Raw genomic sequence first — 23,435 nt, forward strand, 5'->3', positions numbered from 1 at the left:
TGTCAGGATTTGACTCACCTTGTCAGGACATGGTGTGTCAGGATTTGACTAGTACAATCAGGATATGACAGGCTATTTCTTCTCATAGGTGATCATTCCGAGTTAATGTATGAGCTTTGCAAAAGTTGCTTCTGGTAATGGCTTGGTGAAGATGTCAGCTACTTGTTGATCAGTTGAAACAAAATGAAGCTGAATTGTTTCTTCCATGACATATTCCCTGATAAAGTGATATTTTATACTAATGTGTTTTGTGAGAGAATGTTGCACTGTATTCCCTGTCATAACTATGGCATTTTGATTGTCATAGTAGATAGGGATTTTTGAATAAGATAATTCATAGTCCAAAAGATGATTTATCATCCAAAGAATTTGAGCACAGCAGCTGCCTAAAGCAATATATTCAGCTTCATCTGTAGATGTAGATATGGATTTCCTTTTCTTTCTTTGCCATGTAATAAGTCTTCCACCCAAATACTGACATCCACCTGAGGTGCTCTTTCTATCAATTTTGTATCCTGCTAAATCAGCATCTAAAAAACCTATCACACTAAAGTCTGATTCTCATGTATACCACAAACCAAGAGATTGAGTCCCCTTTAAATATCTCATAATTTTCTTTACAGCAACCAAATGAGGTTCTCTAGGCTTGGCCTAAAATCTTGCACACAAATAAGTTACATACATAATATCTGGTCTACTTTCAGTTAGATAGGTAATGAACCAATCATACCTCTGTAAGCAGTGATGTCAATCTCATTACTTTGATCACGATCCAACTTTGTAGTAGTGGCCATTGAGTTGTAGATATAGTACTTTCTTGCATGTTGAATCTAGTCTATAGATTCTTTGTACACTTAGACTGATTGATGAAAATACCCTCATTAGTATGTGTTACTTGCAATCCAAGAAAGTAGCTCAATTCCCCCATCAAGCTCATTTGGTACCTTGACTTCATAAGATCATAATTTTTCTTGCAAAACTTGTTGTTAGTAGACCCAAATATGATATCATCAACATAAATTTGCACCAAAAGCAGATCTTTATCCTTATTAATGTAAAATAAGGTCTTATCAATTGTACCAGTTTTGAAATCACTTTCAGTTAGAAATTTTGCAAGTGTTTCATATCAGTATCTTGGTGCTTATTTGAGTCCATACAAAGCTTCATCAAGTCTGTGCAAATGATTAGGAAATCTTGGATCAATAAAACCAAAGAAAATCTTGATAGCTTCCAGTCTTTCCACAGGAGAAAATGTTTCATCATAATCAATGCATTCTTGTTGTGAATATCCCTTTGTAACAACTCTAGCTTTTTTCATGATTATAGTGCCATCTGAGTCTGTCTTGTTCTTGAAAACCCATATTATGCCAACTACTGATTTATTCTTTGGTCTTGGAACAAGCTTCCACACTTCATTTCTCTTAAATTCATTTAATTCTTCCTACATGGACATAATCCATTCAGCATCTTTGAGTCCATCTTCCACTTTCTTTGGCTCCTCCTTAGAAAGAAAATTATGATATAGACATTCACGCTCAGTTTCACTCCTTGTTTGAACACTAGCATCAGGATCTCCAATAATAAGATCAGGTGTATGATCTTTTTTCCATTTGACTTCTCTTGGTAGTTCAATCCCATTTCTTGATGCTCCCCTGTATTGGATGCATCACTAAATCATTGTCACGTGCTCGTTCTGCTTCCTGTTGTTAGGTAGGATGAACCTTACGTATCGGATTCCGTTGTGGAAGACTCCCCAGGAGCGCTTTTCTGTACCATTGAAGCCGGAGATTAGAGCAGAAGAACTCCGTAACGGCGGAGAAGCTCCCCCTGTATAAGTGCACTCAGTTCCTGATTGAGTAGAGCTTCCATTTGTTGACTATTCACCAAATTGATCTTGATGTTCGGTTGAATGATCTCCTCGTGAAGAACTATCATTTTTTGAACTTGAAGAATTTCAGATTGATTAAGTATTTCCTGATCCATCAGTATCATCAGGATTTGATTCCCTAGAGTTATGATTGTCTGATTGTGGATGTTCCTCCCCTCAACATGTGCATCTTCAATAACCAACTATAGATCAGGATCAGTATTGTCAGGATTTAACATATCATTAGCATTTGAACTTTCATCAGGATTTGATAAGTCATCACGATTTGTGCCATTTCCTGGCTTGGCCTTTTGATTTTCAAATACTAGTTCTTCATGAGTGTCTTCTTCAAAGCTAGGAATTTTCTTATCATCAAAAGAAACGTGGATAAATTCAACAATAGTTCTTGTTCTCAGATTGAAGAGTTTGTATGCTATTGGAAATGGATATCCAATAAAGCTATCCTCATCAGCTTTTCTGTCAAATTTTCCAAGCATCTCAGGATGTGTTCTCAGTACAAAGCATTTATGTCCAAAAATGTGAAGATGCTTCAAGCTTGGCTTCTTCTCCTTGATCATCTAATAAGGAGTTAATCCATGCCTGTTAGTGAGAGTTAAATTTTGAGTATAATAGGCAGTATTGGCAGCTTCAGCCCAAAAGTAAGTTGGTAGATTTACTTCCACAAGCATTGTTCTTCCAACTTAATCAATGTTCTGTTTTTCCTTTCCACAACTCCATTTTGTTGAGGTGTTCCTGGAGCTGAGAATTGTTGAGAGATTCATCTGTATCTGCATAATTCATCCACCTTGCAATTCTTGAATTCAGTGTCATTATCACTCCTGAGTATTTGCACTTTATACTTTGAGCCATTTTCAATTAATCTCTAGTGATCTAAAAGAACATTTGGAGTCTCATCTTTTCTATGCAAGAAAAATACCAATGTAAATCAGGTATATTCATGAACAACTAGGGTGTACCTTTTGATAGACATGATATTAACAGGACCAAAAAGATCCATATGTAATATTTGATATGGCTTTTTGAATGATGATTCTGACTTACTTTTAAAGGAAGTCCTTCTTTTCTTGGCTTTTTGACAAGAATCACACAAACCATCAGGAGAGTAGTACATATTTGGTAGACCTCTTACCAAATCTTTCTTCACTAATTCATTGAGATTATTGAAATTGAGATGAGAAAGCTTTTTGTTCATGTTCCAACTTTCATCTACCGATGCTTTGCTTATCAAATAAGTCTCAGGTCCATCGGCATTTGCATGAAGTTTGTCTTCATAGATGTTTCCTTGTCTGTACGCCTTGAAAACAACTTTCTTTGTAATTTTATGAACTACTTCATAGTGAGTGTCAAAAAATACAACATGGTATCCTCAATTAGTAATTTGACTGATGCTCAACAAATTGTGCTTCAGTCCTTCTACAAGAGCTACATGTCGAATGATGACATTTCCAATGATTATGTTGCCATATCCCAGTGTTTTTCCTACATTGCCATCACCATAGGAAACCATTGGGCCAGCCTTTTCCTCATATTCTGACAATATGGATTTATTTCTAGTCATATATGCAGAACAACCACTATTCAGTACTAGCACATTCTTTTTGTTTCCCTGCAATCAGAAATATAAAAATCGATTAGGATTTTTAAGAACCCACATTTGTTGGGTCCTTTTTGACATCTTATGTTTTAGTGCAGCAGAAGACTTCCTAACAGGATTTGGACCATAAGGATTTGGTCTATCAGGATTACTCCATCAGGATTTGATCCATCAGGATTTGTCTTGTCAGTTTTAATTCTATAAGATTCATGTTCATTCAATTTGGTTGTTCTAGAAGAAATATAAATTTTATTAAACTTGGGAAAAAGATCATAATTGTTGTGATACAGACTATGATACTCCTTACTAGTATTAATGGAATGCCCAATACTACAACAATAAAAACAAGGGTTCTTTGATTTGAAAACTACTGATCTACCACTAATATCAGACCCAGAGATAACATTAGCTTTCTTTTTAATTTTCCTGCAATCAATTACAATATGACTATTATTACTACATTTAAAACAAGTCTTTCAATGAGCATCAGGAATATACTTATAATTACTTGCTTTATTAATGTCATGCTTTACATTCCTTCCTCTTTTTACACTGTGTTTGTGAGGCTTATCAGTTACCTCACAAATTTTCCTTTCTAGTTGACTTTTAGAGAGAAGACCTATTGTGATGCCCTCAAATTCGGGGTTAGGGTGTTAGGAGGCCACGCCATCTTGAATCTTGTTTAAACACTTATCTTTGCAAAAAATTATAAATATTCACGCATTTACAACCCCACACTTATTAACACACACACATACACTTAAAGGTTATTGTCTTGGAAATGAACAAAACATTACTATAGTTATTAAATCCACAAGATGATAGTTATTACAGACCAAAAGTAATTATGTCTTACCACGGGTGTAACCTTTACTGAGGTTTGATCGGTGGCCAAAATATATGCTTCTTTCATTACTACCTTACATAAGTCATACTTGTATATAAGCCGGACTAAAAATAACTAAAAACTAATCCAACTCATGCGGTCTACCTGTGGCACTGCACCAAACGACCTACGGAAGAGCTGGCCATTTCCTACTCGCTTCCAGTCTGTGAGCTTTCTGACTGGCATCTTGGTTCACTGTTGTGTTGTGTCATTTTAAGAAAACAAGTGTGAACTATATTTCCTAGCATAATAATTGATAGTATAAAAAGACTGTACAAGAATTTATATCTTAATCCTTATATGGATATAAGTTTAATTAAAGTAATTTTTCGTGGTGATACACACCTCATTTCAAAACAATTCTTTGATTGACTTATTAGTCTGGAAATACCTTAATGGTAAACCTAGCACCTAGGCTTGGTTACAGTATCGCATCTCAATTCCAATTGGAAGAATAGGATATTCACCGGAGCCCTACCATACGATGATCAGTCGTATAGAAGAAAATGATGTTACCAACGTGTAGATCGTTGAAAAATGATTTGAATGTTATATTTGAAATCAACAAACGATTACGGGAAGGGGTTCATCGGAAAATCGAGTGTAATGGCGGCGTAGTTTTTCGATTGAATTTTTGGCTTATTCAGTGATTTTTCGATCAAATGGTTGCTGCAGATGTACTCCTGGCATCTGAGAGATCAAACCCTGTTAATACCATCAAGTTCTGGGTTGATTTATAGTCACCGGAAAAGCTTCAGGCCGGCGACCATGGCTTCTTCCGCGACCGGGGACGATGACTATAACAATTACAGTTTAGTCCCCTGAGTTTTGCAATAGTTTCACTTCAGTCCCTGTGTTTTCAGAATTTTAAAAAAAACAGATTTCTGTTTAATAAAATTCAGAAATTATATTTTCTTTTTATAATTATTTTGAGAAATTGTTTTTATTTATTTTAAATTCCAAAATTCATTATTTATTTTCCTGAAAATTATTTTTATTTTAAAAATAAATCTTAATTATTTAGTTAATTAATTTTAGTTGATAATTAATTATTTAATTAGTAAATTAATTTAAATATTAATTAATTAATTAATTTAATTAGTTATTAATTATTTTAATTGATTATTTAATTAGATTTATTATTTATTTGGATTTAAAAATTTCCAAAAAAATAGTTTCGAGCTTTAAAATATTATTTTAAATTATCTTTTAGGCTCGATAATCATTATTAAATGATTTTAAAGTCAGATTCGGTTGTTTGAACCATATAATTTAATTATAAAATAATTCAGAGACCGGTTTTAATTCCGAAAAATATTTAAAAATTCGTATTAAATACCTGGTGATAGGGATAAATAAGTCCTGATTTTATAATTAATGGGCTGATAGGCCCAATAATAAGATGTATAATATTCAGACCAGAAAGGTTAAGCCTGATGGACCAGATCAGGCCTGGTGGAATAAAAAAGGCCCAAAAGCCCTGATTATTAATTAATTAATTAATTAATAAGGGAAAAATCAGCTATTGAGAAGAGTCCCGATAAGGATATAAATCCTTATAGATTAGCCTCAAGGGGACCTAAAAGGATAAGGAATCAGCTTCCTACTTCCTAGGACTCCTAAGTCTATCCTAATTCAGAGGCTTGTCCACCAAGTCTCCTATACCAAGTCCAATTCAAGGACTCCCACATCTATATAAGGGGCATCACCCCACAAATCAGAACTACGTTTTTTGGCTTGATTCTCTAATTCACAGAGATACGTAGGCATCTCGTAAAGGCAGATTGAGTCACGAAACATGAGAGCAGCCATTAAAGGCCTTGAGCTCCCGAATCTTAGTAATAAATACAGCAAATAATAACCTTAGCTTTTTATCCATAACATTTGGCGCCGTCTGTGGGAAAACAACAACAACCATGGCGAGAACACGGAGAACAATTGGAGCTATAGAGGAAGGAACACCATCAGAGACAACCCAGGTGATTTCATCAACCGTGGAGGTTCCTCCCCATTCAACTTATGCATCTACTCAGGAGGAAGCCCAGACAGGGGCAACTCAACCCCAGCTACAAGGGACAACTCCCCCGATTCAAGGTACGAATCCTCAAGTTCAACAAATACATATACCTGTAAATTCTCGACCTGTTGGGTATGAATATTCAACTATTGTTACTACTAACCCCCCTTATGGGATGCCCCTTCACCCTGAGGTTGGAGGAAGCGGATATGCTGGGCGAAGCGAAGCACGAGGGCGGTCGCCCCCCTATATACGAGGTTTGGGTCCTATCCCTGAGGATCGGGAATTTTCTGGTCCATACATTGAGAGAGACTCCGAATCTTCGGATGATGAAGTGGCCCCGAGAAGGAGGCGTCCTGGAAAAGAGCCAATGGCCGATGGAAGGCAACGCCCCCAAAGCACCCCAGGGGCGAATCCCCAAGTAGTGCAGGAAAGGATCAGGGCTCATGAGGCTGAAATCCAAAGGCTGAGGCGTGATTTGGAGGCTCACCAGGCCACCAGACCCCACATACCTCCTAGGGGGAAAAATCCTCCTCCTATCATAGACCTGGATGGTCCGGTAAGAAGAAGGGCTGTTGTCCCAAGAACTGATCCAAGCAATCTCCTTCCCCTCAGAGATCCTGACGATCCAACTCCACCCTTCACAGAAGAGATAATGAATGCCCATATCTCAAGGAAATTCAAGATGCCCACTATCAAAGCCTATGATGGCACGGGAGACCCCGCAAATCATGTTAGGACATTCTCTAATGCACTGCTGCTGCAACCCATGAATGATGCTATAAAGTGTCGAGCCTTCCCTCAAACCCTGTCGGGTATGGCTCAAAGATGGTATAGTCGCTTGCCCCCAAACTCTATAGGATCGTTCCGGGAGTTAAGTCAGGCTTTCATTAAGCAGTTCATCAGTGGGAGAGTCCATGAGAAAAGTTCAGCATCTCTCATGAGTATTGTGCAAGGAGCAAAGGAATCTTTGAGAGACTACCTGAATCGTTTTACAAAGGAGGCTTTAAAAGTCCCAGACCTTGATGATAAGGTAGCCATGATAGCACTGCAACAAGGAACTAGGGATGAGTTTTTCAAGATGTCCTTGGCCAAACGTCCCCCAGAAAACATGTTGCAACTCCAAGAGAGAGCAGGGAAGTATATCAAGGTTGAAGAAAGCATGAGGAAGACCGTAGTAAGTAATGAGCCCACTGGAGGCAAGAAACGAAAAACTGATTTGGAGTATGTCGCTAAGGACAAATATCCTAGAACCGAACAAAACCCAGATTCAACCCCCAAGAAGGGAGGACCTGGGCAAAAGTTCACTGAATACGCTAAGCTGAATGCTCCCAGAAGTCAGATTTTGATGGAGATTGAGAAAGACAGAGATATTCACTGGCCTAAGCCCTTGAAGGCTGATCCCGCCAAGCTAGATAAGGGCAAGTATTGCAGGTTTCACAAAGATGTTGGCCATGACACCGATGAGTGTAGGCAGTTGAAAGATGAAATTGAGTTTTTGATTCGAAAAGGAAGATTGAACAAGTATACTGGAGATGGAGGAGACAGAAATAATAATGGAAGGAAGAACTTTGAAGATCGTAGGAGGGACCAAGATGATCAGGGGCGGAATCCCCAACCTAGAGGACCAGTTATAAACACCATTTATGGAGGGCCGAGACCTCGAGGGCCTGTGATAAACACGATCTTTGGAGGTCCAACTGCTGCTGGATTGTCCAAAAATTCCAGAAAGGCATATACTAGAGAGGTTATGCATATTGTTGGAGAAGCCCCGAAGAGGGCCAGGACAGAAGTAACATTGGCTTTTGATGATTCCGACCTAGAGGGTGTGAAGTTTCCCCATGACGACCCGCTGGTCATAACACCGATAATAGGAAATAGCCCGGTTAAGAGGGTCCTTGTGGATAATGGTGCTTCTGTGGATATCTTGCTCCACGACACCTTTCTAAGGATGGGGTATAACGACTCCCAGTTGACACCAACCGACATGCCGATATATGGATTTGCTGGAGTAGAATGTCCTGTGGAAGGGATAATTAAATTGCCAACCACCATAGGTACGGAGCCAAGGCAAGCAACGCAGATGCTGGATTTCGTGGTGGTAAAGGCTAGTTCAACTTATAATGCTATCATGGGGAGAACAGGGATACATGCCTTCAAGGCAGTCCCCTCTTCCTACCATTCAGTCATGAAGTTTCTCACCCGAAACGGGATTGGAGAAGAGAGAGGAGATCAAAAAATGGCTAGAAGCTGTTATGTGGCCTCTTTGAGGGCAGATGGAGTCGGGGGGCAGGTTCTTCCTATTGAAGATATGGATGTTCGAGAAAATGATGAGAATAGAGGAAGGCCAGCAGAAGAATTGGTTTCGGTTCCTTTAGATCCCAAGAATCCTGAGAGGATGACTTTCATTGGAGCCACATTAGAGGAGCCCCTTAGAGGGAAGTTAGTGAAATTTTTGCAAGAAAATAGTGATGTGTTTGCATGGTCAGCAGCTGATATGCCAGGCATAGACCCGGAGTTAATTACTCACAAGCTAAACGTGGATCCAAGCCGGAAGACAGTGAAACAAAAGAAAAGAAATTTTGCCCCGGAAAGACAAGAGGCTATAAAACAGGAAGTAGAAAAGCTCTTAGAGGCTGGTTTCATTGAGGAGATTCAATTTCCAGAGTGGTTAGCAAACCCTGTAATGGTGAAGAAGGCTAATGGAAAGTGGAGGATGTGTATAGACTTCACTGATCTGAATGATGCATGCCCCAAAGACTGTTTTCCGCTGCCTAGAATTGATACTTTGATTGATGCCACTGCTGGACATGAGATGCTGAGTTTCATGGATGGATTTAGCGGATACAACCAGATCAAAATGCATAAGGATGACATTCCAAAGGTATCATTTATCACTAACTTTGGTGTTTATTGTTATCTTGCAATGGCGTTTGGTCTCAAGAATGCAGGAGCCACCTATCAAAGGCTGGTAAACAAAATTTTTAAGGATCTCATTGGCAAGACTATGGAAGTCTATGTTGATGACATGTTAGTCAAGAGTCTAGTAAAGACTGATCACATAACCCATTTGAGGGAAGCTTTTGAGGTCCTGAGGTACCATAAGATGATGTTGAATCCTACGAAGTGTGCTTTCGGAGTAGGATCTGGAAAATTCTTGGGATTGATGGTCTCAAAGAGGGGAATTGAGGCTAACCCCGATAAAATAAAGGCAATCCTGGACATGGAACCCCCAAAAACTATCAAGGATGTTCAGAAGCTCACAGGAAGGGTTGCTGCGCTAGGACGATTCATCTCCAAGTCAGGAGACAAGTGCTTATCATTCTTCAAGTCACTAAAGAACATCAAAGACTTTGTATGGAGTGAGGAAAATCAGAAGGCATTTGAAGAGTTAAAGAAGTATATGGGCCAGGCCCCGTTGTTGGCCAAGCCAGTTCTGAATGAAGTTTTATTCTTGTACTTGGCTGTTTCAGAGAGCGCCTTGAGCGCGGTGTTGGTTAAGGAGGAACTGAAAGTCCAGAAACCCGTATACTATGTCAGCAAAATTTTGCATGGTGCTGAGTTGAATTATTCAACTATTGAGAAATTCGCTCTAGCCTTGGTAATGGCTTCGAGAAAACTGCGTCCTTATTTTCAGGCTCACCAGATTGAGGTGCTAACGAATCAGCCCCTGAGGAATATCATTCACAGTCCCAAGGCAAGTGGGAGATTGATTAAGTGGGCAATAGAGCTGGGAGAGTTCGATCTCAAGTATAAGCCACGTAAGGCGATAAAAGCCCAGGCACTAGCTGATTTCGTGGTGGAATGTACCATACCCAACCAAGAAGTCGGGGGGCAGGAAGATACCATACCTCAAGATAAGGGAGTTGATAATGAAAGCAAAGAGAAGGATGGTAAAGAGTATTGGGTTCTCTATTTTGATGGAGCATCAAAAACAAACTCCAGTGGAGCAGGATTGGTTTTGCAAAGCCCTGATGGGTTCTTAATTGAGTATGCTATGAAGCTAGACTTCCCAACCACAAATAATGAGGCAGAATATGAAGCCCTGATAGCTGGCCTTGGTCTAGCTGGGACACTTAGAGTCAAAAATTTAAAGGTCCGTGGGGACTCGAAGCTGATCATATCCCAGGTAAAGGGAGAATTTGAGGCAAGGGATGATACGATGGCTAAGTATGTCCGCCTAATAGGAGCTGTGATGACCCAATTTAATGAATGTCATGTTGAACACATTCCAAGGGAAGAAAATATTAAGGCAGATGCACTATCGAAGTTTGCTTCATCTGAGATAGAAGAAAGTTCAGGAAGTGTATACTTCCGTGTTTTAAAGACGCGAAGCATAGATGTTAAGCTTGTGGCTCCCATAGGCCTGGGGACGTCATGGATCGATCCCATTAAGGCTCACATTCAGACCGGATGGTTGCCAAGCGATGCAACTGAAGCACGAAAGTTAACTGTTCGAGCACTAAGGTACTCTTTGATAGATGGGATTCTGTATAAAAGATCTTTCGTGGTTCCTTACTTAAGGTGTCTCAGGCCCGATGAGGCACGCTTGGCTCTTGAGGAAGTGCATGAAGGTATTTGTGGACAACACTTGGGGGCAGGGCCTTAGCTCATAAGATAACCCGTTTAGGCTTCTATTGGCCAGAAATGATGGCTGATGCCAAAGAATATGTGAAGAAGTGTGATCGCTGTCAGAAGCATGCACCAGTCGTCAGACAACCCCCCGAGATGCTGACCTCTATCAACTCACCTATTCCCTTTGCTATGTGGGGGATGGATATTCTAGGGCCTTTCCCTATGGCCACGGCACAAAGGAAGTTTCTGATTGTAGCCATTGATTATTTCACTAAGTGGATTGAAGCCAAGCCCTTAGCCAAAATCACAACTAAGCAAGTTGCACAATTCCTGTGGGAAAACATTATGTGCCGATATGGAATTCCCCGTATCCTCGTCACTGACAATGGAACACAATTCAACAATGAGGAATTCAAGAAGTATTGCGAAGAAAATGAAATTGAGTTGCGGTTCACCTCTGTGGCTCACCCGCAAGCCAATGGGCAAGCGGAGGTAGCAAATCGGATAATCCTGGATGGACTAAAGAAGAGGATCGAGAAGTCAAGAAATAATTGGGTGGATGAGATACTTCCCATATTATGGGCCTATAGGACTACCTATAGAGTCACGACAGGAGCAACTCCTTTCATGTTGGCATATGGGGCAGAAGCAGTAGTTCCCGTGGAGATATCACATTCCTTTCCAAGGATTCAGGCTTTCAACGCAGAAGAAAATGAGGAAGGGCAGAGGTTAGCCCTGGATCTGATCGATGAAGTGCGAGATAAGGCACATGCAAAGATAGTAGAATATCAGAAAAAGGCTTCATTTTACTATAACCTAAGGGTTAAAGAAAGGTTTTTTAAACAAGGCGATCTAGTCTTGAGGAAGATAGAAGCATCTGGTGTAGGACAAAAAGGGAAGCTTGCCCCGAATTGGGAAGGGCCGTACAGAGTCAAGAGTGTTCAAGGTAGAGGAACCTACAAGCTAGAGACTATGGATGGATTTGAAGTCCCGAGAACTTGGCATGCACAAAACCTGAAGGTTTACTATGTGTAGGGCAGCCGGATACGATTCTCACTCGTCAGGATGGCGAGTAGGTTGAAAAGCACCTTGAAGCTTTGCTTGCTTAGGATTTATATGTTTTAGTTTTATTACGAAGTTTATTATTACTTGTGTAAGGGACGAATCCCAGACAATTTTACAAAATTCATGAGTTCTTCAAAGTATGTTTGTGGCCTAACAAATAAAAGTCAAATGCATGAATGCAAGCATAGAAGGTGATAAATGAAATAGATCTGATAGATATTACAAAAATTCGATAAATAAAGTCTCGAAAATAGGATAAAAAACAGAAAGCCACGCAGGGCTGAAAAAGCTCTAAGGAGCTGAAGTACCCTCGGCATCCATATTATCATCCTCTCCACTCTCGCTGGATGTCTCTGTCGTCTCGGAGGAGGAGGAAGAGCTGTCGTCCTCAGCAGGTCTGGAAGAAGACTCAGGAGGAGGAAGGAGTGGATCCTGAGGAACATTGTCCGAGACAACTACTCGGGTACGAAACCTCTGTAGCAAAGCCTCGTCATCAGGGCAGATGTAGTCCGCCGGGTTAATATCAGGACAAACCTCGTTCACGGTCCCAAGGGTCGTGTCCCAACCAGTCCTAAAAAAACCGGGAAAGACTGAATCATCCCTAATCCTCATGGATTGGGCAAACTCCTCCGAGTCCAGATAGTTGTCTATAGCTTTATCCTTCTCCGCCCGAAGTACCACCAGCTCGGCGTTAGACTCTCCGAGTTCTTCCTCTTTGCGCTTGAGCTTCTTCTCCAGGGTAGCATACTTTTTCTGTTGCCTCCTGAGGGCATTATCGGCCTTATCAGAAGCCCGCTTCCACGATTCGGCTTGCCTCACAGCGCCTTGAAAGTAGGCGTTAGACTGGAACAAAGCAATTAACAAAATATAAGGCAAGAAAATGCTACAATAATGAAAAATAAGTTCAAAAAAGAGAAGGCATACCGAAGCCAGAGACTGAGCTCCCATGAGCTTAATCCTCTCAAGATCAGGGGTGGCCACCACATCAGTAAAATCCTTGGGAGTCACGCTATGGTAAGACCAATCCCAAGCATGTTTCGTGGAACCAACTACGGTATCCCCTCGGCGGAATCCCCAGAGAGGCTGAAAGGCGCCTGTGGCAGCAACAGTAGGGGCAGCAGCAGTGATAGGAGCACCATGGCCTCCAGCTCCTTCAGTTGAAGCCTCGCCTATAGGCTCTTTGTGCTTCTTCAAAAAGATAGGCTCCGTGGCCTTTCCCCGGGTGTCTAGGCCTGCGAGCCGAGCTTTCTTCATCCTAGCTGTTTCCTCAACCAAAGGAACATTGTCCTCGTTAATCTCCTTAGCAGCTGAAACAAAGCAAAGGACAAAATAAGTGATGTTAATAATGCATGAAATGAAGTAAAATTGAGAAGGGAAGAAAAATACCCTGTTGAGAAACAGAGGATAGTCCCACATGAATCAGGGAAAACTCCTCTAAGAGAGTCCAGCTGGTGGTGGTGCCATCATCCTCAGTAAGCCCGTTATAAATAATAGTTTCTTCAGGAGTTAAGTGAATGGATTTGAGGCTACCATCACTGACCTTCCCGAAGGAAGATCGAAAAAGTGTGCCCCAGTCACCATTCTCCCAACGTAACCCAACGAAACTATTCCTCCAATTTTGATTATTATCAGGAATAGAGGCGCTGTTAAAGATATGTTTGCTTTTGGGCCTTTGCTTGACATAGACCCAGCCACAGATATTGGAAGAACTATTATAACACTGAAAGACCTTCCTAAAAACGGCTACAGAAAGAGGAAATCCCTCCCTAAGACAACAAACCATAAAACATAGAATATTCCTCCAGGCGTTTGGAGGAAGCTGACACGGATTAATTTGTAGATCAGCCAAAATATGAGGAATAAAAGGATGGAAAGGAAACCTAAGCCCAGCATTAAGGGCATCTGTGTAAATGAAGAGAGTGTCGGGTCTCCAGTGGTAAGTACGGTCACCACCAGAGACTGGAACTAATCTAAGAGGAGGAAGGACGTTATAGCGAGCATTTAGTTTATTAAAATCTATGTTGTGCCAAGTATTACAATGATTAAAAGAGTCGAGATGTGCAGTGGAGGGATATTCATCCCCCCTAGTGTTAATCATATCAATTAAAGACATATATGAAGAGCGGATCTCGATATCCTTACCTCGTTTTGAAGCCGAGGCTATCTTGGCCGCCCTCTCAGAACTCTTGTCAGCCATTTAGTAAAGACTGGAAAAGAAGGCTGGAAGCTAAGGGAGGAAAGTTGAAAGAGGAGAAAGATTGGAGAGTTTTAGAAATGAATGAAGTGAAGGGTGAAGAGTGTGAGTGAGAGCACACCCCCCCACCTTTATATAGGAGGAAAAGAAGGAAATTGGGCCTAGAAAAGCCCATTCAGGCCCAAAAAAAGAAGGTTCTGGAAGCATCAGGAAATCTTTGGAAAATTCAAGAAAGAAAACTTGAGTTTTTTTTTTTTTTTTGAAGATTCTGGAAGAATCCAGAAACAATCCTAGAGTAATTTGGAGTTTGGGTTTAGAAAACAAAAGCCCAGTTAAGGGCCCAAGTGTTGAAAGAGGCCCAAATGGTTTTAGGGGTGGAAAAGAAGTCCAGCTAAGATAACAAATTTTTTTGGCCTGAACCCAAAACGTTGGCCCAAATTAAAAGCCCAGAATTAGAGGCCCAATTGAAAGGCCTGTGAAGCCCAGTAAGAGAATAAGCCCAGTTAAAATGGGCCCAAGTTTTAGCCCAGCATAAGGGGCCTAAATCCAAGTATGTACAAAAATTTATATACATGCATATGTTCTTGACCTGTTCGACCAGAAAACACAAAGAAGTCCTGGTCGAATGGCTTGAGCTCGAAATCAAGTCGATCAGGGTAAATAAAGGCCTTAATTCGACCAGGACCAGGATCAATTCGACCAGAAAATATAGAGAAATCCTGATCGAAGCCCCTGAGGTCGAGATCCTATCGATCAGGGTTGAAAAGGAGGCTTAATTCGACTAGAATTAGACCCATTCGACCAAGAAACACGAAAGATTCCTGGTCGAAATCATTGAGGTCAAAATTCTGTCGACCTGGGCAGCAAGAGAAGCTTAATTCGGTCAAAAAGCAAGAATCCTGACCGAAAGGGACGAAAATCCTAGTCGAAAAAAAAAAATTCCTGGTCGAAAATTGTAAAAAAAAAAAAAAGGAAAGAAGGAAAAATCCTGGCCGAAATTCGACCAGGACTCCTGACCGAAAGCATCCTCCTCGAAAATCCTTCGACCAAGGCACAGCAGGGGCTAATTCGACCAGGATCCTGGTCGAATGGATTCCTGGTCGAAAATTGTATAAAAAAAAAGGAAGAAAAAAGAAAAAAAAAGGAAGAAAAAATCCTGGAAAATTACAAAAAAATAAGGAAATTCCTTAAAATAATTTCTGAAAAATGTTAATATTTTCAGAAATAAGGAATAAATCCAGAAAATTAAAGGATAAATCCCAGAAATTAGGGAAAAATCCAGAAATTAAGGATAAATCCCAAAAATTAGGGGAAAAATCCAGAAAATTAGGGGAAAATCCAGAAATTAAGGATAAATCCCAGAAAATTAGGGAAAAATCCCAGAAATTAGGGAAAAATCCAGAAATTAGGGAAAAATCCCAGAAAATTAGGGAAAAATCCCAGAAAATTAGGATAAATCCCAGAAATTAAGGGAAAAATCCAGAAATTAGGGAAAATCCCAGAAAATTAGGGAAAAATTCCTGGAAATTAAGATAATTTCTGAATAAAAGGAAGATTCATTGTAAATGTGTAGGTCGCTCCACACTTTACGCAAAAACGAAACCCTGAAAGGGAACGAATAACTTCTGCGAAACCTAATCAATGTTTCCCAAAAGTTGGGGGGCAAATGATAGGGATAAATAAGTCCTGATTTTATAATTAATGGGCTGATAGGCCCAATAATAAGATGTATAATATTCAGACCAGAAAGGTTAAGCCTGATGGACCAGATCAGGCCTGGTGGAATAAAAAAGGCCCAAAAGCCCTGATTATTAATTAATTTCGTAATTAATTAATAAGGGAAAAATCAGCTATTGAGAAGAGTCCCGATAAGGATATAAATCGTTATAGATTAGCCTCAAGGGGACCTAAAAGGATAAGGAAACAGCTTCCTACTTCCTAGGTGATAGGGATAAATAAATTATGATTGTATAATTAAATACTGCATTAATTGTACAAGTTGTGGGCTGCTAGGCCCAATAATAAGATGTATAATATTCAGACCAGAAAGGTTAAGCCTGATGGACCAGATCAGGCCTGGTGGAATAAAAAAGGCCCAAAAGCCCTGATTATTAATTAATTTCGTAATTAATTAATAAGGGAGAAATCAGATGTTGAAAAGAGTCCCGATAAGGATATAAATCCTTAGAGATTAGCCTCAAGGGGACCTAAAAGGATAAGGAATCAGCTTCCTACTTCCTAGGACTCCTAAGTCTATCCTAATTCAGAGGCTTGTCCACCAAGTCTCCTATACCAAGTCCAATTCAAGGACCACCAACATCTATATAAGGGGTCTCACCCCCACCAATCAGAACTACGTTTTTTGACTTGATCCTTGGCAATCAGCAAGGTACGTAGGCATCTTGTTAAGGCAGATTGAGTCACGAAACACAAGAGCAGTCAAATCGAGCCTCGAAGCTCACGTTCCTTAGTATTAAATACAGCAATTATATATATTAGTTTTAATCCATAACATTTGGCGCCGTCTGTGGGACAAACGGAACAACAACCATGGCGAGAACACGGAGAACAACCAGCACTCTGGAGGAGGGAACACCATCAGGGACAACCCAGGTGATTTCATCAACCGTGGAGGTTCCTCCCCATTCAACTTATGCATCTACTCAGGGGGAAGCCCAGACAGGGGCAACTCAACCTCAGCCACAAGGGACAACTCCCCCGACTATTCAAGAGGTTGGAGGAAGCGGATATGCTAGGCGAGGCGAAGCACGAGGGCAGTCACCCCCCTATATACGAGGTTTGGGTCCTATTCCTGAGGATCGGGAATTTTCTGGTCCTTATACTGAGAGAGACTCCGAATCTTCGGATGATGAAGTGGCCCCGAGAAGGAGGCATCCTGGAAAAGAGCCAATGACCGATGGAAGGCAACGCCCCCAAAGCACCCCAGGGGCGAATCCCCAAGAAGTGCAGGAAAGGATCAGGGCTCATGAGGCTGAAATCCAAAGGCTGAGGCGTGATTTGGAGGCTCACCAGGCCACCAGACCCGAGATATCTCCTAGGGGAGAAATCCTCCTCCTGTCATAGACCTGGATGGTCCGGTAAGAAGAAGGGATGTTGTCCCAAGAACTGATCCAAGCAATCTCCTTCCCCTTGGAGATCCTGATGATCCAACTCCACCCTTCACAGAAGAGATAATGAATTCCCATATCTCAAGGAAATTCAAGATGCCCACTATCAAAGCCTATGATGGCACGTGAGACCCCGCTAATCATGTTAGGACATTCTCTAATGCACTGTTGCTGCAACCCGTGAATGATACTATAAAGTGTCGGGCCTTCCCTCAAACCCTGTCAGGTATGGCTCAAAGATGGTACAGTCGCTTGCCCCCAAACTCTATTGGATCGTTCAGAGAGTTAAGTCAGGCTTTTATTAAGCAGTTCATCAGTGGAAAAGTCCATGAGAAAAGTTCAGCATCTCTTATGAGTATTGTGCAAGAAGCTAAGGAATCCTTGAGAGATTACCTGAATCGTTTTACAAAGGAGGCTTTAAAAGTCCCAGACCTTGATGATAAGGTAGCTATGATAGCACTGCAACAAGGAACTAGGGATGAGTTTTTCAAGATGTCCTTGGCCAAACGTCCCCCTGAAAATATGTTGCAGCTCCAAGAGAGGGCAGGGAAGTATATCAAGGTTGAAGAAAGCATGAGGAAGACCGTAGTAAGTAATGAGCCCACTGGAGGCAAGAAGCGGAAAACTGATCTGGAGTATATCGCTAAGGATAAGTATCCTAAAACTGAACAAAACCCTGATTCAACCCCCAAGAAGGGAGGACCTGGGCAAAAGTTCACCGAATACGCTAAGCTGAATGCTCCCAGAAGCCAGATCTTGATGGAGATCGAGAAAGATCGAGATGTTCGTTGGCCTAAGCCCTTGAAGGCCGATCCAGCCAAGCTAGATAAGAGCAAGTATTGCAGGTTTCACAAAGATGTTGGCCATGACACCGATGAGTGTAGGCAATTGAAAGATGAAATTGAGTTTTTGATTCGAAAAGGAAGATTGAACAAGTATACTGGAGATGGAGGGGACAGAAATAATAATGGAAGGAAGATATTTGAAGATCGTAGGAGGGACCAAGACGATCAGGGGCGAAACCCCCAACCTAGAGGACCAGTTATAAACACCATTTATGAAGGGCCGAGACCTCGAGGGCCTGTGATAAACACGATCTTTGGAGGTCCAACTGCTGCTGGATTGTCCAAAAATTCCAGAAAGGCATATACTAGAGAGGTTATGCATATTGTTGGAGAAGCCCCGAAGAGGGCCAGGACAGAAGTAACATTGGCTTTTGATGATTCCGACCTAGAGGGTGTGAAGTTTCCCCATGACGACCCGCTGGTCATAACGCCGATAATAGGAAATAGCCCGGTTAAGAGGGTCCTTGTGGATAATGGTGCTTCTGTGGATATCTTGCTCTACGACACCTTTCTAAGGATGGGGTATAACGACTCCCAGTTGACACCAACCGACATGCCGATATATGGATTTGCTGGAGTAGAATGTCCTGTGGAAGGGATAATTAAATTGCCAACCACCATAGGTACGGAGCCAAGGCAAGCAACGCAGATGCTGGATTTTGTGGTGGTAAAGGCTAGTTCAACTTATAATGCTATCATGGGGAGAACAGGGATACATGCCTTCAAGGCAGTCCCCTCTTCCTACCATTCAATCATGAAGTTTCCCACCCGAAACGGGATTGGAGAAGAGAGAGGAGATCAAAAAATGGCTAGAAGCTGTTATGTGGCCTCTTTGAGGGCAGATGGAGTCGGGGGGCAGGTTCTTCCTATTGAAGATATGGATGTTCGAGAAAATGATGAGAATAGAGGAAGGCCAGCAGAAGAATTGGTTTCGGTTCCTTTAGATCCCAAGAATCCTGATAGGATGACTTTCATTGGAGCCACATTAGAGGAGCCCCTTAGAGGGAAGTTAGTGAAATTTTTGCAAGAAAATAGTGATGTGTTTGCATGGTCAGCAGCTGATATGCCAGGCATAGACCCGGAGTTAATTACTCACAAGTTAAACGTGGATCCAAGCCGGAAGACAGTAAAACAAAAGAAAAGAAATTTTGCCCCGGAAAGACAAGAGGCTATAAAACAGGAAGTAGAAAAGCTCTTAGAGGCTGGTTTCATTGAGGAGATTCAATTTCCAGAGTGGTTAGCAAACCCTGTAATGGTAAAGAAGGCCAATGGAAAGTGGATGATGTGTATAGACTTCACCGATCTGAATGATGCATGCCCCAAAGACTGTTTTCCGCTGCCTAGAATTGATACCTTGATTGATGCCACCGCTGGACATGAGATGCTGAGTTTCATGGATGGGTTTAGCGGATACAACCAGATCAAAATGCATAAGGATGACATTCCAAAGGTATCATTTATCACTGATTTTGGTGTTTATTGTTATCTTGTTATGGCGTTTGGTCTCAAGAATGCAGGAGCCACCTATCAAAGGTTGGTGAATAAAATTTTTAAGGATCTTATTGGGAAGACTATGGAAGTCTATGTTAATGACATGCTAGTCAAGAGTCTAGTAAAGACTGATCATATAACCCATTTGAGGGAAGCTTTTGAGGTCCTGAGGTACCACAAGATGATGTTGAATCCCACGAAGTGTGCTTTCGGAGTAGGATCTGGAAAATTCTTGGGATTGATGGTCTCAAAGAGGGGAATTGAGGCTAACCCCGATAAAATAAAGGCAATCCTGGACATGGAACCCCCAAAAACTGTCAAGGATGTTCAGAAACTCACAGGAAGGGTTGCTGCGCTAGGACGATTCATCTCCAAGTCAGGAGACAAGTGCTTGTTATTCTTCAAGTCATTAAAGAACATTAAAGATTTTGTATGGAGTGAGGAGAATCAGAAGGCATTTGAAGAGTTAAAGAAGTATATGGGCCAGGCCCCGTTGTTAGCCAAGCCAGTTCTGGGTGAAGTTTTATTCTTGTACTTGGCTGTTTCAGAAAGCGCCTTGAGCGCGGTGTTGGTTAAGGAGGAACTGAAAGTCCAGAAACCCGTATACTATGTCAGCAAAATTTTGCATGGTGCTGAGTTGAATTATTCAGCCATTGAGAAATTCGCTTTAGCCTTGGTAATGGCTTCAAGAAAGCTGCGTCCTTATTTTCAAGCTCACCAAATTGAAGTGCTAACAAATCAGCCACTGAGAAATATCATTCACAGTCCCAAGGCAAGTGGGAGACTGATTAAGTGGGCAATAGAGTTGGGAGAGTTCGATCTCAAGTATAAGCCACGTATGGCCATAAAAGCCCAGGCACTAGCTGACTTCGTGGTGGAATGTACCATACCCAACCAAGAAGTCGGGGGGCAGGAAGATACCACACCTCAAGACAAGGGAGTCGACAATGGGGATAAGGAGAAAGAATATTGGGTTCTCTATTTTGATGGAGCATCAAAAACAAATTCCAGTGGAGCAGGGTTGGTTTTGCAAAGCCCTGATGGATTCTTAATTGAGTATGCCATGAAGCTAGACTTCCCAACCACAAACAATGAGGCAGAGTATGAAGCCCTGATTGCTGGCCTTGGTCTAGCTGGGACACTTAGAGTCAAAAACTTAAAGGTCCGTGGAGACTCGAAGTTGATCATATCCCAGGTAAAGGGAGAATTTGAAGCAAGGGATGATACGATGGCAAAGTATGTTCGCCTAGTAAGGGCTGTGATGACCCAATTTAATGAATGCCATGTTGAACACATTCCAAGGGAAGAAAATGCTAAAGCAGATGCGCTATCAAAGTTTGCTTCATCTGAGATTGAAGAAAGTTCAGGAAGTGTGTACTTCCGTGTTTTGAAGACACGAAGCATAGATATTAAGCTTGTGGCTCCCGTAGGCTTGGGGACGTCATGGATTGATCCCATCAAGGCTCACATTCAGACCGGTTGGTTGCCAAGCGATACAATTGAGGCACGGAAGTTAACTGTTCGAGCACTAAGGTACTCTTTGATAGATGGGATTCTATATAAAAGATCTTTCGTGGTTCCTTACTTGAGGTGTCTCAGGCCCGATGAGGCACGCTTAGCTCTTGAGGAAGTGCATGGAGGTATTTTGGGCAACACTTGGGGGGCAGGGCCTTGGCTCATAAGATAACTCATTTAGGCTTCTATTGGCCAGAAATGATGGCTGATGCCAAAGAATATGTAAAGAAGTGTGATCGTTGTCAGAAGCATGCACCAGTCGCCAGACAACCCCCCGAGATGCTGACCTCTATCAACTCACCTATTCCCTTTGCTATGTGGGGGATGGATATTCTAGGGCCTTTTCCTATGGCCACAGCACAAAGGAAGTTTCTGATTATAGCCATTGATTATTTCACCAAGTGGATCGAAGCCAAACCTTTGGCCAAAATCACAACTAAGCAGGTTGCACAATTCCTGTGGGAAAACATTATGTGCCGATATGGAATTCCCCGTATCCTCGTCACTGACAATGGAACACAATTCAACAACGAGGAATTCAAGAAGTATTGCGAAGAAAATGAAATTGAGTTACGGTTCACCTATGTGGCTCACCCGCAAGCCAATGGGCAAGCGGAGGTAGCAAATCGGATAATCCTGGATGGACTAAAGAAGAGGATCGAGAAGTCAAGAAATAATTGGGTAGATGAGATACTTCCAATATTATGGGCCTACAGGACTACTTGTAGAGTCACGACAGACGCAACTCCTTTCATGTTGGCATATGGGGCGGAAGCAGTAGTTCCCGTGGAGATATCACATTCCTCTCCAAGGATTCAGGCTTTCAATGAGAAAGAAAATGAGGAAGGGCAGAGATTAGCCCTGGATTTAATTGATGAAGTGCGAGATAAAACACATGCAAAGATAGTAGAATATCAGAAAAAAGCTTCATTCTACTACAACCTAAGGGTTAAAGAAAGGTTTTTTAAACAAGGCGATCTAATCTTGAGGAAGATAGAAGCATCTGGTGTAGGACAAAAAGGGAAGCTTGCCCCGAATTGGGAAGGGCCGTACAGAGTCAAGAGTGTTCAGGGTAGAGGAACCTACAAGCTGGAGACTATGGATGGTTTTGAAGTCCCGAGAACTTGGCATGCACAAAACCTGAAGGTTTACTATGTGTAGGGCAGTTGGATACGATTCTCACTTGTCATGATGGAGAGTAGGTTGAAAAGCACCTTGAAGCTTTGCTTAGGATTTATATGTCTTATTATGAAGTTTATTAAGACTTGTGTAAGGGATGAATCCCAAACAATTTTTGAAGCTCAGAGAATTTTTCAAAATATGTTTGAATCTCTATGGCATGGCAATTAAATTAGATGCATGATATGAAAGCCCTATAAAAAGGCCCAATTCAAAAAAAAAAGGTTAAAACTTGTTGGGCCTGGAAGTATGTCAAGCCCAGATAAGGGCCCCAAATATTCAAAGCCCAGCACCCGGGGTCCAAAAACTGGAAGAAAATATATATGAGTATTATCTTCAAAAACCAGAAATAAGTCCCAAATCCAAAAAGGATTTGGATAAATGAAGGCCCAAAAATAAGGCCTAATCCTACTTGAGTTAGAAAAAAACCCAGTATAGGGATCAATAAATCAAGCCCAGGGTCAATACTAAGTGCCCAATTAAAGATCAAAGCCCAGAAGGGCCCAAGTTGAAACCCAATACAAGGTTTCATAAATCTAGCCCAGGTTTAGGGCAAAGATCAACCCAATAAGAGGTAAGCCCAGAAAAGGGCCCAATTAGCAGAAAATTAAATGGCCCCAAATTAAAGACCAATTTAGGGTGGACCAAAGAAGCCCAGTTAAAAGTAAGGGGCCTAATACAAAAAGCCAGTCAAAAAAGGGGAAGGCCCAAGGTAAAGGCCTGGTTTGGAAAAGGCCCAGGGTCAAAAATAAGGTACCCATAAAAGAATCCAGCCCAGACTTAGGGCCCAAATCAAATATATGGAGTCACAGAAAGTAATATATCCCAAATCCCAGACCCAATTCGATCAGGTTTCATGTTGTATTCATCGTCGAATTAGTTGAGATCGAAAAGGCTTCGACCAAGGCTAGAAAAGGAGGTTAATTCGGTCAAAAATATTTATCAAGACCAAAATGTTCCTGAGGAAATAATCATGCCCAGTTGACAACCCAAGTGTTTGAAAAGCCTTGTATGAATCCCACTTGATTTTTAGGAAAAAAGGGTGAAAAGAAGCCTAG

This window comes from Apium graveolens, chromosome 10 (genome assembly GCF_009905375.1).
Source record: "Apium graveolens cultivar Ventura chromosome 10, ASM990537v1, whole genome shotgun sequence".
NCBI classification, from domain to species: Eukaryota; Viridiplantae; Streptophyta; class Magnoliopsida; order Apiales; family Apiaceae; genus Apium; species Apium graveolens.